The following is a 16,151-nucleotide window of genomic DNA, read 5'->3' on the forward strand; positions in this document are numbered from 1 at the left end:
CAGCATTTTTCACAGAGTTAGAACAAACAATCCTTACATTTTTATGGAACCACAAAAGACCTGAAATGGCCAAAGCTATCTTGAAAAAGAAAAACAAAATTGGAATTATCAAATTCCAGACTTCAAGTTACATTACAAAGTGGCAGAAATCAAAATAGTATGGTACTGGAATAAAAATAGTTACATAGATCAATGGACCAGAATAGAAAACCCAGAAGTAAACCCACAATTATATGGTCAATTAATCTTTGAAAAGGAAGCAAGACTATGTGATGGGAAAAAGACAATTTCTTCAACAAATGGTGTTGGGAACACTGGACAGCTACATGTGAAAGAATGAAACTGGACCACGTTCTTACACCACACAAAAACAAACTCAAAATGGGTTAAGGACTTAAATGTGAGACTTAAAACCATAAAAATCCTAGAAAAGGGCACAGGCAGTATTTCTCTGACATCAGCTATTACAGCATTTTTCTAGATATGTCTCCTAAGGCAAGGAAAACAAAAGTAAAAATAAAGTATTGGGGCAACATTAAAATAAAAACCTTCTTCACAGTGAAGGAAACAATCAACAAAACTAAAAGACAACCTATGGAGTGGGAGAAGATATTTGCAAATGACATATCATCTGATATAGGGCTCATATCTAAATTATATAAATAACTTATACAACTCAACACCAAAAAAACAAATAATGCAATTAAAGAATGGGCAGAAGACATGAACAGACGTTTTCTCAAGGAAAACATCCAGATGGCCAATAGACACATGAAAACATGGTCAACATCATTCATCATCAGGGGAAGGCAAATCAAAATCACCATGAGATATCACCTCACACTTGTCAGAATGGCTAAAATCAAAAACACTAGAAACATCAAGTGTTGGTGAGGATGTGGAGAAAAAGGAACTTTCATGTACTATTACTGGGAATGCAAACTGGTACAGCCACTGAAGGAAACAGTATGGAGGTTCCTCAAAAAGTTAAAAAGAAGTACCCTATGATCCAGTAATTGCATTACTGGGTATTTACCCAAAGAATACAAAAACACCAATTCAAAGGGATACATGCACCCCAATAAACAAAGAGATACATGCACCCCAATGTTTATTGCAGCATTGCTTATAACTGCCAAATTATGGAAACAGCCCAAGTGTCCATTGATAGATGAATGGATAAAGAAGATGTGGGGTGTATGTATGAAATGGAATATTATTCAGCCATAAAAAATATTTTTCATAAAAATATTCAGCCATAAAAAAGAAAGACATGTTGCTGGTTGCAAGGACATGGATGGAGCTAGAGAGCATAATGCTAAGCCAAATAAGTCAGTCAGAGAAAGACAAATACCATATGATGTCACTCATACGTGGAATTTAAGAAACAAAACAAATGAGCAAAGGTTAAAAGAAAAAGAGAGAGAGAGAGAAACAAACCAAGAAACAGATTCTTAACTATAGAGAACAAACTGATGGTTGCCAGAGGGGTGGTGGGTGGGGGGATGGGTGAAACAGATGATGGGGATTAAAGAGTACACTTATCATGAGGAGCACTGAGTAATGAATCACTATATTGTACAACTGAAACTAATGTTAACGCTGTATGTTAAATATACTGGAATTAAAATTAAAAACTTAATAAAAATGATTTTCAAAAAAGAGAGAGAAAAAAACTTCAATGTCTTAGAAATTTTATTTGAAATAAATTCAAGGCCAGTTATAAACTGGTAGGATCCAAGGAGAGATAATAGTCTATAGTGGGAGGTAATAGAATAGAAACACCACCAGGTATCACCAGAATCCAAGCCACAAAAGTGTTTTGTCTATTTTTCAGAACAGGCAAAATTTGCTGATATTTTATACCACTAGGGATTCTCATTATCCAAATGACAAATGTTATGATTAGTCTTATTCTCACGGACATTGTTTTCCTCATACCTAGAGGGCTGGATAGCAGTAATGGAACGTTTGTAACTTCATCTGTTCTAGGTCAATGGTATTTCTGGACGTGAGACCTCTTGGATTACAAAAGTACAAATTGATTGAAACATAATTTGTCTCACTCTCAATTTCCTGAATGTATTCTTTGGTTTTTTTCTTTTTCTTTTTTTTGGTGAAGTTTTAAAGAATAAGATAAAAATACAGTTATGACTCAATAATGGCCAAACATAAAATGTACAAACTACCTAGAGCCATCACAGCTTTTGAGTTGCTGATGGGACCACCATATTTCCTTGGCTACCTGCCATAATATGCACAGCCTTATCTCTAGGGCACAGGTGGGGCTGGTGACATCAGATTGGCCATTTGTAGTCCAGAGGACACACCACCACTCTGAGCTACACACTACTGCAAACCATCCTATAATGGTTTGATAATTTATATATAAACACATAATAAAATTTATATAATAATTATCATGATAGAGTTACAAAATGAATAGTCACTTAAAGGCCCCTCTGAAGAAATTTCATGCCAGGCTTTCTTCCAGTGTTCCAATTCCTTAATACATTATCTTGTACCATATTTGTACTTGTTTATTCATAAACAAAGGATCTTTATAATATTTTTTAAAGGTCCTATTTTCACTGCTGTAGTGAAAGTTCTTCAAATGTCATTTCTTGACCTTAGTCAGATGTTTACAGATTTTCCTTGCTGCCCTTTCATCTCAGTATAGACAAGAGATACCTTAAAAAAATGTATTTTAGCTCTGATTGGTGGCCCACCCTAGTATTTAGGAAAACCCCAGTTCTTTATCACTGGGGAAGATGCTTTAACACAGCACCGAGTTTTTCTATCTCTTTTCACTTCAGAGCTGCTCCAGAGCTCACATGTCCTTAGGCAACTGTCAGGTTTATCAGATAATGTATGAACAGCTGTCAGGGTTTTGCTAAGCTTACCACTGCCTGAAATACAGTTCAACTCCTACTCTCTCTCAGGGGGCTCTTTCTATCATATTTCTTTTTTCCTCCATCAGCATCAGCTTCCCTCTTCATTTCTCTGCACCTGCTCAGTTTCTCCCATACTTTGACCTGTTTTTCCCACCCAGACTGATGCCTTTTTCTTGCCCCATCTCCAAAATCTAGCAGTTCTTCAAAGCAAGCCCCAGTAACTTCCTCCATTAGGAAAGCCCCGCTGCTAAAACTCTTAATTTCTCACCTCTCTGGCCTCCAAATGAACTTATATTGATATACTCATAAAATGTTGAGTCAGAAGGGACTTTGGAGGCCTTTCAATTCAACCTCTCTCTAAATGCAGTAATTTGTCCCAGCCCATGACTGAATTGGGAAGGGAAGCAGGCTGCTCCCCCAGACGGCAGGTCTGACTTTGGGCAAATGTCTGGGTAGCAGTTCTCTCTTACAGTGAGCCGCAGTGTGCTACTCTGTAACTGTGACTTGTCCTCTCTAGCAAAATCAAATACAATGAAGTCACAGTTTATTCAGGGGTTTGTTTTTAAAGTAAGCAGACAAGATGAGTTCAGTATTACCCTTGGAAATCCCAGTCGTCATCCAGAAATTACAGTAAATATGGTTTTATGTATATAGTCTCTTCTTTTAGAACATCCATCATGGCCATTTTTTTCCTCCATTTTTGGAACAGATTTCTATTTATTTTGCTGATCTGCAGATGTAGTTGCTGACTTGCAGTTAAAGGCCATTTGTATATAAAATTATATAAAACACGTGTTTTTTTTTTTAACTCTACGATCATATTAACATAGAGAGATGCTTGCAAAATAAGAGGCATCAGGGAACAGAGACCAGTTGAGATAATGTAGGTATATATTCTCTCCAGGATATATCTACTTCCTCTCATAAATGATAGGGTTCACAGATTTAATAGTAATTCACAGCTCTCTTACTTGTGTTACTTTTGTCATTTTGATGGATGATTTCCACTGCCTCCCACTGTTCCTCAGTGGTTTTGTTCTTTTACCAGTCAACCCTGATGTTGATATTGCAAACTTTCTGGGTTTTCTAAGGAAGAGCATAGTCTCAGACTGAGGCATGTTGAGTTGAGGTGAGAGTGGGACAACCAAGCAGAGACTGTCTAGGAGTCAGACAACTAAAGTATTAGTGCTGAAGTTTCAACAGGGAATCAGAACTGAAAATTTTGGAGTCACTCTCAGGAAGGTGACAGTCTTGGCCTCATAATTAGATTATATTCATTCTAGGGGAAGGGGCTGCTCCATATATTTCTCTGAAGCCCCATATCATGAAAGCAGCTCAGGAAGAACTAAACAAGTATTCATTGAATTACGATTGAATCCAGGTTCTAGTGAGCACAGAATAAAAAAGCAATGAACTTAGGAAAAGAAGGGAGAGAGGGGTTTGAGCATGTTACATTTTTATAAACAACAGAATCACCTTCTACTTCATCCTTCCTCTAGACCTGCACACACTGCTTACACAACTCTTGAAAACTATGCTATGCAGAATTCCTTAGGTGCAGGGGGAGAATTGGTAAGTGAGCGACAAATAAAGAGGGCTTCCAGCTCCCCACTTCACCTCCAGCACAGCAACTCTGTTTTAAATATATTATTTATATTGAGCTAAAGACAAAAAGATTTGGAAGAAGATGGAGAATAAGAAGAACAAAGAGGAGGAGGGGGAAGAGGTCACAACCAGTGCTTTAGCCCAGAGTAGAAAACCAATATGAAAAAGATATCTGGGCACAAGAGGTCACAAGGCTGGGACTACCCAAACCATTATTCTCAGGGTTAATAGCTAAAGGACACTCAGTCTGCCTCTTTCTCCCACTATGCTCAGGGACAATCCTTTTTTTTTTTTTTTAATTTTTATTTATTTTATTTATTTTAATTTAATTTTATTTTTTTACTATTTATTGTTGAACTGATAATATGCACTGGGGCACTGCTGCAAAAGAGAAAGCAACAGGATAGCTCTGTCAAGCCTAGTTTCTGTACTTGGGAATAACAAAATGTGATTTTTCTATTTCCAGGGTGTGTTAATGGCAGAGAAGTCTTGATGGTCTTTAGAATGCACCTAATCTATGGCTGCTGTTCAGTGAAAGTTCCAGAAGCTCCTTTGCATGGGAGAATACATACATGGGAGTTGGGGTGGGTGGTAAGAAGCAAAAATAGAAGTTCGAGCTTAGATGAGTGGAGGCAGGAGCTGGGTCATGGCTGAAGGATGGCCAGGGGGCCCATCCAGCAGGAGTAGACAGTAGCAGATAAAGCTGAAAGGGGGGTGGGCAACAGATGGGGAGCTCCTGAATGCCTAATGAAACAATTTGGACTTTGTTCTCCCGGCAATGAGGAGTATTGTGTTTTGTTGTTGTTGTTGTTTTCTTTTTAAAGGAAGCATCAGAACAGAGCATTTAGAAGATTAATCTTGATGGAGGTAGGTGGATGAATAGACTTAGCTCGTGAGGTGTTTCTGGTTTTCCTATCTCTACAGTAGGGACAATACCAACATAGGTATGTAGCAAGAGCTGATGTAAAGCTATTGTTGCCTTTACTTCCCTAGAGGCTGCATGGCTGAAAGGGATCTGGCCTTACATGGTCTGGGTTCAAATTCAGCTCTACTTGTAAACTGTGACCTCAGGCAAGTTAATGTAAAATAGGGATGTTAAGAAGAGTACCTATCTCCTAGGGCTGTTTTGAGGATTAGAGTTAATAAACATGAAGGCTTTGTAAGTCCGATGCTATTGTCCAAGCGAGAGGTATAATTTGGATATTGCCAGAGGGAATGGAAAGATACAATTAAATGCGAGCAAGGTTATTTAGCTAGAATAAGATGACAACTGTTGTACGTGACATATAGGGGAGAGTAAAGAGAGCAGTGGCAAATCCTTTCTTAATGACCTAGAAAAAGTGGTGCCATTAACAGGAAAAGAGACAGCAGGAGGGTCAGCAGACCTAGAGGACAATTCAGGGGTTTGTTCTGGGATATACTGAGTGTGCTGACAAGATATTCATATGAAGCTACCTAGCAGGTAGTCAGTATTCCGAGATTAGAACTGAAGTTCAAGGCAAGGGCTGGATACACAGGATGGAGGTATTTATGTGAAGTTATGACACTGACTGAGATTACTAAGGAGAGAGAGAAGAAAAAAAGATGACAGAAGATAGAAATTTGGGAAGCCTAGAAAAGTCCCTTTTTTTTTTTATTAAAGATTTTATTTATTTATTTGAGACAGAGAGAATGAGAGAGACAGAGAGCACATGAGAGGGGGGAGGGTCAGAGGGAGAAGCAGGCTCCCTGCCGAGCAGGGAGCCCGATGCGGGACTTGATCCCGGGACTCCAGGATCATGACCTGAGCCGAAGGCAGTCGCTTAACCAACTGAGCCACCCAGGCGCCCGAAAATCCCTTTTATAGCTAGTTTTTAATGTATAAAATGTTGTCTTCCCAATATATTACAAGAATGGGGAGGAAGCTATGTCTTATGGTATTTAGGAACTTTTCAAGTTACAAAATACTGGCTCTTTTAAATAATTCATAAATACAGGAAAGTGCAAGAGTTGGAATAGTAATCATCCCAAATCCCAGTATTAACATTTAGGTATATTTCCTTCCAAATAACAGTATATTCTATCTCAATGGGAATTATGCTATTTAAAAATTTTGTATTCTATTTTTTTCTTATAGAAATTATATGATCCTCCCATGAGAATTTTCTAATGCCATTAAATTTTCTTAAAAGTATTATAATGAATGGCTACATAGTACTTATATACACATTCCTTAAAACTGAATAATCAAGCCTGTGGTCAAAGGGCCATAATCATTTGAATTTCAGAGGGAAGAGTAATAGCTAGAACTTCCTATAACTCCCCCATCTCTCAAGGCTAGGTTAACAGCTCCCTCTTTCTAAGAAAATGTAACCACTGTAGGAAACATTAAAACTGGAATTAACAAGAACAGCTGTCAACAAAACCAAGTGTGTTTATCATTCACACTGAGTAACTGCCAGTTAGAATTTTCTTTCTAGAAACAAGTATAATCCCAGTAGTGTTTGAAAGTCACATTAAAATCTCTGAGAAATGTGCAGTCTTGCTCTTTGGCCAGAAAGACTCTAACATATTCCACATTTGTAGTAAAGACTTAATCTCAATAGGTGTTGTCAGCCTGGTCAGGTACATAAGATAACTTCACACACAACTTTTAGCAGTCCTGGATGGAAAAAAGTTAGTGATTTTATTTATGTGAATTTTGCAAGCTAAACAGACAATTTGAGAAGAAGCAATTGGTAAACTGTTCCCCTAAGCTCATAAATTTGAGTTATCTGCAAAGGTATAATATATCAGGTTTTCCCATTAAGTCTCTTTATCAAAACGATCTTCCTTTGTTTATTCACCTGAAAGCAGAAGGTGAAATTAAAACTTTGTTGGCTTCTGATAATAAAATATAAAGGCCAAACTATGGAAGAATATGTAAATTCCCTCACAATCTTGTCTCACCTGCTCAGTGACAAGGTAAATCTCTTAGCTAGCACAAATGTGTATTCCAAATTATTTGTCTTCAGTAGGTGCTATGAAATTACTCAAATAGTACACAATGCAGGCTTGCCTAAAGAAGGAAAGAGAAAATCATATTCAAAACTTATTTGAATGCAAGGGAAATCTCTCTTTTTTTTTCTCCTTTAATGTTGTCCAGAATGCATGTAGCTTGTTTGGTGCAGTAGAAAGGCAAAGAATGGGTATACCAATGGTTGTGGTGGAAGCATGACTTTGGTTCACAATCAAGGAATTTTTTATTTATTTTTTTTTAGAAAAAGTAATGTATTCTCTGTTGAAACTCCTATAAAAATACAAGATTTTAGAAAGACATATGAGTAAAAAAACCTTAAAAAAACACTTTACTTCAAAGAAGGAGACTAACATCTTCTCATGTTCTTCCTTTTCACCATGGGAAGAACATGCTTAGGTTAGCTGTTAGTTCAAGGAGGATGAGAAACTTTAGAGCACACCTGGGCCCAACCCTAAATCAATCCATAGAGTGTACAGTGAAAAATTAATGCCTATTGTTTTATGCAATTGAGATTTTATGCTTGTTTGTTATGCAGTGTTATTGTGATAATAGCTGACTGATAAACACATATTTATATACTATTATTTTAAGCTCTTTACATTCATCCAGTTATTTAATCCTCAAAACAACCTTATGAGTTGAGTACTAGTATCATCACCATTTTATAGTTCAGAGAAGCTGAGAAAGACGCTTGGTCCCAAAGTCTGTGCTCCTATCCACTACCTCTTGTTGCAATGCTTATGCTTCTATTCACCTGCTTTGAAAATTCTAACTCACCTAAAGTAAATTTTCCCCTTAACTTAGCAGGTGCTAAACTTACCTATTTCTCAGATCCTTTACATCAGTGGTTTTCAAACTTACTGTACGTGTACCTTCTAAAAGAATTTTTAAACTATTAAATTGAATCATATGAAACTTATTTTTTATGTGAAAATGGTAAAACATTGGCAATCTCATCTGGTTTAACTTACACCCTCACATATTTTTAAACATCCACATTTTTTCATTCTAGTTTAAATTGTTACAAAGACAGTGATTTTAACAAAGACTGAAAATGTTGAATTTTATTTTTTATTTTTTAGAAGATTTTCTTTATTTGAGAGAGACAGTGCTAGTGGGGGGAGGGGCAGAGGGAGAGGGAGACAAAGAGACTCCCCTCTGAGTGGGGAACCTGATGCGGGCTCAATCCTAGGACCCTGAAATCATGACCTGTGCTGAAATCAACAGTCAGTTGCTCAACCAACTGAGCCACCCAGGCACCCCTGAAATACTGAATTTTAAAATAAAAATGTCACATTGTTAATGTATCAAATGGTATTTAAATAGCATAGTAATTTTTTTATTGACATAAAATTCACATAACATTTAAACCATTTTAAACTGTACAGTTCTGGGGTGCCTGGGTGGCTCAGTTGGTTAAGCATCTGCCTTCGGCTCAGGTCATGATCCCAGGGTCCTGGGATCCAGCCTTGCATCAGGCTCCCTGCTTCTCCCTCTCCTACTCCCCCTGCTTGTGCTCTCACCCTCTCTCTATATCAAATAAATAAATAAAATCTTAAAAAAATAAACTGTATATGGTGGCGCCTGGGTGGCTCAGTCGTTAGGCGTCTGCCTTCAGCTCGGGTCATGATCCCAGGGTCCTGGGATCAAGCCCCGCATCGGGCTCCCTGCTCCGCGGGAGGCCTGCTTCTCCCTCTGCTGCTCCCCTTGCTTGTATTCCCTCTCTCCCTGCCTCTCTCTGTCAAATAAATAAATAAAATCTTAAAAAAAAAAATAAACTGTATAGTTCTACGAACAACTATACACCAAGAAACTGAACGACCTATAAGAAATGGAAAAATTCTTAGAAACATACAACCTACCAAGATTGAATTAGGAAGAAATAGAACATCTGAATAGATTGATTACTAGTAAGAAGATTGAACCAGTAATAAAAAATTTGCCAACAAAGGAAAGCCTAGGGACACGTCTTCACCTGTGATTTTTACCAACATTTAAAGATTAACACCAATCCTTTTCAAACTCTTCCAAAAATTGAGGAGGAGGAAACACCCCCAAACTCATTTTATGAGTCCAGCATTATCCTGATACCAAAGCCAGATAAGGACATTACCAAAAAAGAAAACTAAGGCCAATATTCTTGATTAATATGGATGCAAAAATACTCAACAAAACACTAGCAAACTGAATTCAGCAACATATGAAAAGGATCATTCACCATGATCAAATAGGATTTATCCTTATGCAGCAGGGATGGCTCAACATACACAAATCAATCAATGTGATTATAATAGAATGAAAGAAAAAGAATCATAAGGTTATCTCAATGATGCAGAAAAAGCATTTGACAAATCAACAATTATTTATGATAAAAAACACTTAAATTAGGCAGAGGGGAAACATATCTCAACATAATAAAGTCATATATGACAAGACCACAGCTAATATCGAACTCAATAGTAAAGAGTTGAAAGCTTTTCTTCTAAGATCAGGAACAATATAAGGGTGTCCACTCTCACCACTCTTATTCAACATAGTATTAGAAGTCCTAGCCAAAACAGTCAGATAAGAAAAAGAAATAAAACCATCAAAATTGGAAAGGAAAAAGTAAAATTATCTTTATTTGCAGATGACATGATTTTATATGTAGAAAATCCTAAAGACTCCACCAAAGAACAGTTAGAATGAATAAGCAAATTCACTAATGTTGCAAGATGCAAAGTTAATATATAAAAATTAACAGCATACACTGAATTTTCTGAAAAAGAAATTGATCCCATTGATAGTAACATCAAAAATAATAAAATAATTAGGAATAAATTTAACCAAGGAGGTGAAAAATCTCTACTTTGAAAACTATAAGACATTGATGAAAGACATGAAAGAAGGCACAAGTAAATGGAAAGATATCCCATGTTTGTGGATTGGAAGAATTAATATTGTTAAAATGTCCATACTACCCAAAGCCATCTATTCATTTAATATAATCCTTATCAAGATTCCAACAGCATTTTTTACAAAAGTAGAAAAAACAATCCTAAAATTTATATGGAACTGCAAAAGACCTTGGATAGCAAAAGCACTCCGTAGAAAAAAAGAACAAATCATGAGGCATTATATTTCCTGATTTCTAGCTACACTATAAAGCTATGGTAACCAAAACAGTGTGGAACAGATAGATCAATGGAGCAGAACTGAGAGCCCGGAAATAAACTCACCCATAAGTAGTCAACTAATATTTGACAAGGGAGCCAAGAATATTCAATAGAGAAAAGGTAGTCCCTTCAATAAATAGTGCTGGGAAAATTGGATATTGATATGTGAAATAATGAAACTTGATCCCTATCTTATATCACTCACAAAAATGAACTCAAAATCTTTTTAAGACTTAAATGCAGGATGTAAAACCATGAAATTCCTAAAAGAAAACATAGGAAAAAAGCTTCCTGATACGGGTTTTGGTAATGATTTTTTGGAAATCACACCTAAAACATGAGTAACAAAATAAAAAAGAAACAAGTGGGACTACATCAAACTAAAAGAAACCATTAATGAATTGAAAAAACAATCCACAGAATGGGAAAAAATATTTGCAAACTATATATCTGATAAAGAATTAATATCTAAAATACATAAAGAACTCACAATCCGACAGCAAAAAAGCAAATGATCCAATTAAAAATGGGCAAAGGACCAGAATAGACATTTTTCCAAGAAGATATATGAACAGCCAACAGGTAGATGAAAAGATGCTCAACATCACTAGTCATAGGGAAATGCAAATAAAAACTACAAGGAGATACTACCTTATGCCTGTTAGAATGACCATTATCAAAAAGACAAGGGATAATAAATGTTGGTGTGGAAGTGGAGAAAAGAGAACACTTGTGCACTCTTGGTGGGATTGTAAATTAGTACAGCCACTATGGAAAAGAGTATGTACATTCCTCAAAAAATTTAAACTACATTATGACCCAGCAATTCTGCCTCTGGCAACATATAAAACAAAAGAAAAACCACACTAACTCAAAACGAATCTGTACCCCCATATTCATAGCAGCATTCTTTACAATAGCCAAGACATGGAAACAACCTAAGGATGTATAAAGAAGTTGAGACAGACAGACACACACTGGAATATTATTCAGCCATGAAAAATGAGGAGATTCTACCATTTGTGACAATATGGATGGACCTGGCAGGCATTACCTGGCTAGGTTAAATAAGTCAGAGAAATACTGTATGATCTCACTTATATGTGAAATCATAAAACAACAAAAATAACACCCACCTCAGAGAGAGAGAGAGAAACAAGATTTGTGGTTACCAGAGGCACGGGTATGGGTAGGGAGAATTAGAGAAAGGTGGTCAAAAGGTACAAACTTTCAGTTATACAATAAGTAAGTACTAGGGATGGAATGTCCAACATGACGATTATAGCTAACACTATGTATGATATAAAGGAAAGGTGTTAAGAGAATAAATCCCAACAGTTCTCATCACAAGGAGAATTGTTTCTCTTTTCTTTTTATTGTGTCTCTATGAGATAATGGATGTTAACTAAAGCTATTGCGGTAATAATTTCACAATATATGTAAACCAAACCATCATGCTATACACCTTAAAGTTATATAGTGATGTATGTAAATTATTTCTAAAAAAAAAAAAACTGGAAAAAAATGTACAGTTCATCAGCTTTTAGTTCCTTCATAATGTTATCATCCATCACCTCCATCTAATTCCAGAACTTCTTCATAGCACCCAAAAGAAACCCGCTAGTTGTCTTGTTTGTTATGAGTTGCTATTCTCTTACTGCTTTCAAAATTCTCTTTGCTATTGAGTTTTGTCAATTTGATTGTAATGTTTCTTGGTGAAGTCTTCTTTATGTTCTCTCTAGTTGTAGTTTTTTGGGCTTCATGGATCTTGATATTCATTTCCCTTTCCAGATTTAGGAAGATTTCTGTATTTCTGCTTAAAAGCCTTTTATTGATTAATCAGAATAATCTCTCTCTGAATATATATATATATATATATATATATATACACACACACACACACACACACATACAATTGACCCTTGAACAACACAGGTTTGAACTGAGTCCACTTACAGTGCAGATCTATAAATGCATTTTCTCTTCCTTATGATTTTAACATTTTTTCTCTAGCTTCCTTTATTGTAAGAATGCAATATATAATACATATAACATACAAAATATTTGTTAATCAACTGTTTATGTTATTAGTAAGACTTCCAGTCAATAGCAGGTTATTTTGTTTTGGAAGTGGTGGTGAAAGGCTATAGACTTTTGACTGAACAGGTGGTATGTGCCCCTAACCACCACACTGTTCAAGGGTAAACTGTACATTAAGTTAAATAATTGACTATATGCTCTTGCTATTGAAAAATTTCTTCTGGATTAAATAATTATAATTATTATAACTCATCATTTATTTTTCTAAATCGAGAAGGGGTTCAAGATGGCAGTGTAGGAAGATCCTGAACTCATTTCCTACCAGGGACACACCAAATTTTCAACTACATCTAGAATAATTTCTTCTAAAAACATACCTGGAAATTGGATGAACATAGCCTCCATAACAAAGGATAAAAAGTAACATCAAAACAGGCAGGAAAGTCACAAACAAAACAAAACAAAACCGAAACCTGCTCCAGATGCAGTAGATCCACAGTTGGGAGGGATCTAAAAAATACTACAGTTTTCCCTGAGAAGTGAGGGGGCTGTGCTCCATATCAGCCACCCAAAGCCTTAAATCCTGCATAAGAGAGATGAGACCCTAAATGCCTGGCTTTGAAAACCAATGAGATTATGTCCAGGAAAATCACAGAACTGTAAGGAATAGAGAATCTGTTTTTAAAGAGCTTGCACATAGATTCATTTGCCCTGGAACCCAGCACAAAAACACCAGTTCGAAAAGCACCTAGACTACAGGGGAAGGATACCCACTTACTAATCATAAAGCATCTGCTAAAGAGGCAGGAACTTGTTGGGACTCTTGCTGGGGACAGAGACTGTTGGTTACCAGTTTTCTGATCTCGTTCTAACTTGCTAATGCTACTGCTGGTGGGCACTATTTCAGAACTCTCTAACTTGTTAGCACCAGAGGGTGCACCTCACTGAGGACACTGCCTATCCCAGTGCTGCAGCTGCATACCACAGTTGTGGCACCCACCATAGCAGGTGGGCATATGCAGCTCATACAGAGGATGCCCCTTGAATGCCTGCTCTGAGGGCCAGGAGGGAAAGCACATATGAGCTCCATGAGACATCTTCTATAAAAGGTCACTTCTTCAACACTGGGACAAATAGATGATTTGCCTAACACAGAGAAACAAACACAGAGAGTCAGGCAAAATGAGAAGACAGAGGAATATGCTTCAAATGAAAGAATAAGATAAAGACCTTAATGAAACAGAGATAAGCAATCTACCTAATAAAGAGTTCAAAGTGAGGTCATAAAGATGCTTACTGAACTCAGAAGAATAAATGAACACAGCAAGAATTTTAATAAAGAGGTGGAAAATATAAGAAAGTACTAAACAGAAAGTTACAGAGTTGAAGAATACAGTAAATGAACTGAAAAAAAGAAAAAACAAAACAAAAAAACAAAACAAAACAAAACATTACAGGGGTTCCACAGCAGACTGGATGAATCAGAAGAATGGATCAGGGAGCTGGAAGACAAAACAATGGAATTCACCCAGAGCAGCAAAAGAAAAAAAAAAAAAAAGAAGTTAAAAACTGAAGATACTTAAAGGACCTTTCAAACAACATCAAGTGGAATAACATTCACATTATAGAGGTCTCAAAAGGAGAAGAGAGGGAAAAAAGGGCCTCAAAACTTATTTGAAGTAATAATGACTGAAAAATTTCCCAGTGTGGTGAAGGAAACAGGCATCAGGTCCATACCAAGATCCATACCAAGACACATTATAATTAACATGGTAAAAGTTAAAGAGAATCTTAAAAGCAGCAAGAGAAAAACAACTTGTTATGTACAGGGAAACCCAGAAGTCTATCATCTGATTTTTCAGAAACTTTGCAGGCCAGAAGAAAGTGGCATGACACATTCAAAGATCTGAAAAGAAAATGCCAACAAAGATTTCTCTACCTGGCAAGGTTATCATTGAGAATTGAAAAGATTAACTATTTTCCAGATAAGCAAAAACTAAAGGACTTCATCACCACTAAACCAGCCTTACAAAAAATATTAAAGGAACTTCTTTAAGCTTAAAAGAAATGGAATTAATTAATAACAAGCCTACATATGAGGAGAGGGGGAAGGTGATGTAATAGGAGGATCCTGAGCTCAATACATCCTACAAACACACTGAGGCAACAACAACATCTATTAAAATAACTCTAAAAACAACCTGAAGACTGGTAGAACAGATCTTCCACAGCTAATCAGAGAGAGAAAGCCACATTGAAAAGACCACAAATGGGAAAGACATCACAAGCACAGAGGAGTGAGGGGATCAGGCTCCACACTGGGCACCCCTGGCCTTGGGGACACACACTGGGAAGATGACTCCCCATAATGTCTGGCTTTGACACATCAATCCTGGGAGAGCCACAGAGTAATAGGAAACTCAGTCCTGCCCCATAAAGAGTCAGCATGCTAAATAACAGCCCAAAACACAGCACAGAAGTAGCAGTTTGAAAAGTGCTTGGGGTGTATGTGAAGGATATTTATTGATTAATCTTAGAACATGTGCTAGAGGGGCAGGGATCTGCAGATTTCTCCAAGAACAAAAGTGCTGGCAAGTATCATTTTTCCCGCCCTCTAACACACTCCATTTACTTTGCTACCACTGTGTGCCCCACACTGACATTGCCTTGCAGAACCACCCCACCCAACATACCTGCCTCCACAGGCATCACTTCCAAGCAATTTATGCCCTACCACAACTGGCAGGCAGTCCCAGACAGGACTGGTACTGCTCAAAAGTGACTCCTGCCTTGCAGAGTGGAGGAGAGAACTCCACAAACTAGACACACCCACACGTCCTGCAGCCAGACCTCTTATCTGGCTATGTAAGGAGCAAGCCCTGCCCTTTTGTGCACCTGTACCTGTGGCACGAGCTAATTTCAGACAGGCAGGTTGAGTTCTAGTCCAACTCACCAGTGAGCCCACAGAAGATGCCTCTGGGCCTCTGCATACCATGGGAAGCACACCCTGCCCAGTGCACCCAAGGCAGGCAAAGCAGGTCATTGCAGCCAGCTGTGCTGAAAGCTAACCTCATCCACCGGTGTGCCCATAGCAAATATGACTCAGCCATAAATGAAGGGTGCACACAGCTCACACTGGGCACACCCCTGGAGCACCTGGTTCTGGTGATTGGTGGTGGTGGGGGGGGAAATTATGCTATAGGGCCCCATAGGACCTCTTCTACACAATGCCACTACTTTCAAGACCAGGAAATGTAGCTGACATGCCCAATACATAGAAAAAAAAAAACACAGAGAATTAGACAAAATGAGGAGACAGAGGAATATGTCCCAAATGAAAGAATAAGACAAAATCACAGAAAAAGAGCTAAATGAAATGCAGATAAACAATAGGCCTGATAAAGAGTTCAAAGTAATGATCGCAAAGATACTCACTGGACTTGAGAAAAGAGTGGATAA

The sequence above is a fragment of the Neomonachus schauinslandi genome, chromosome 8, assembly GCF_002201575.2.
Source record: "Neomonachus schauinslandi chromosome 8, ASM220157v2, whole genome shotgun sequence".
In the NCBI taxonomy this organism is placed as follows: domain Eukaryota; kingdom Metazoa; phylum Chordata; class Mammalia; order Carnivora; family Phocidae; genus Neomonachus; species Neomonachus schauinslandi.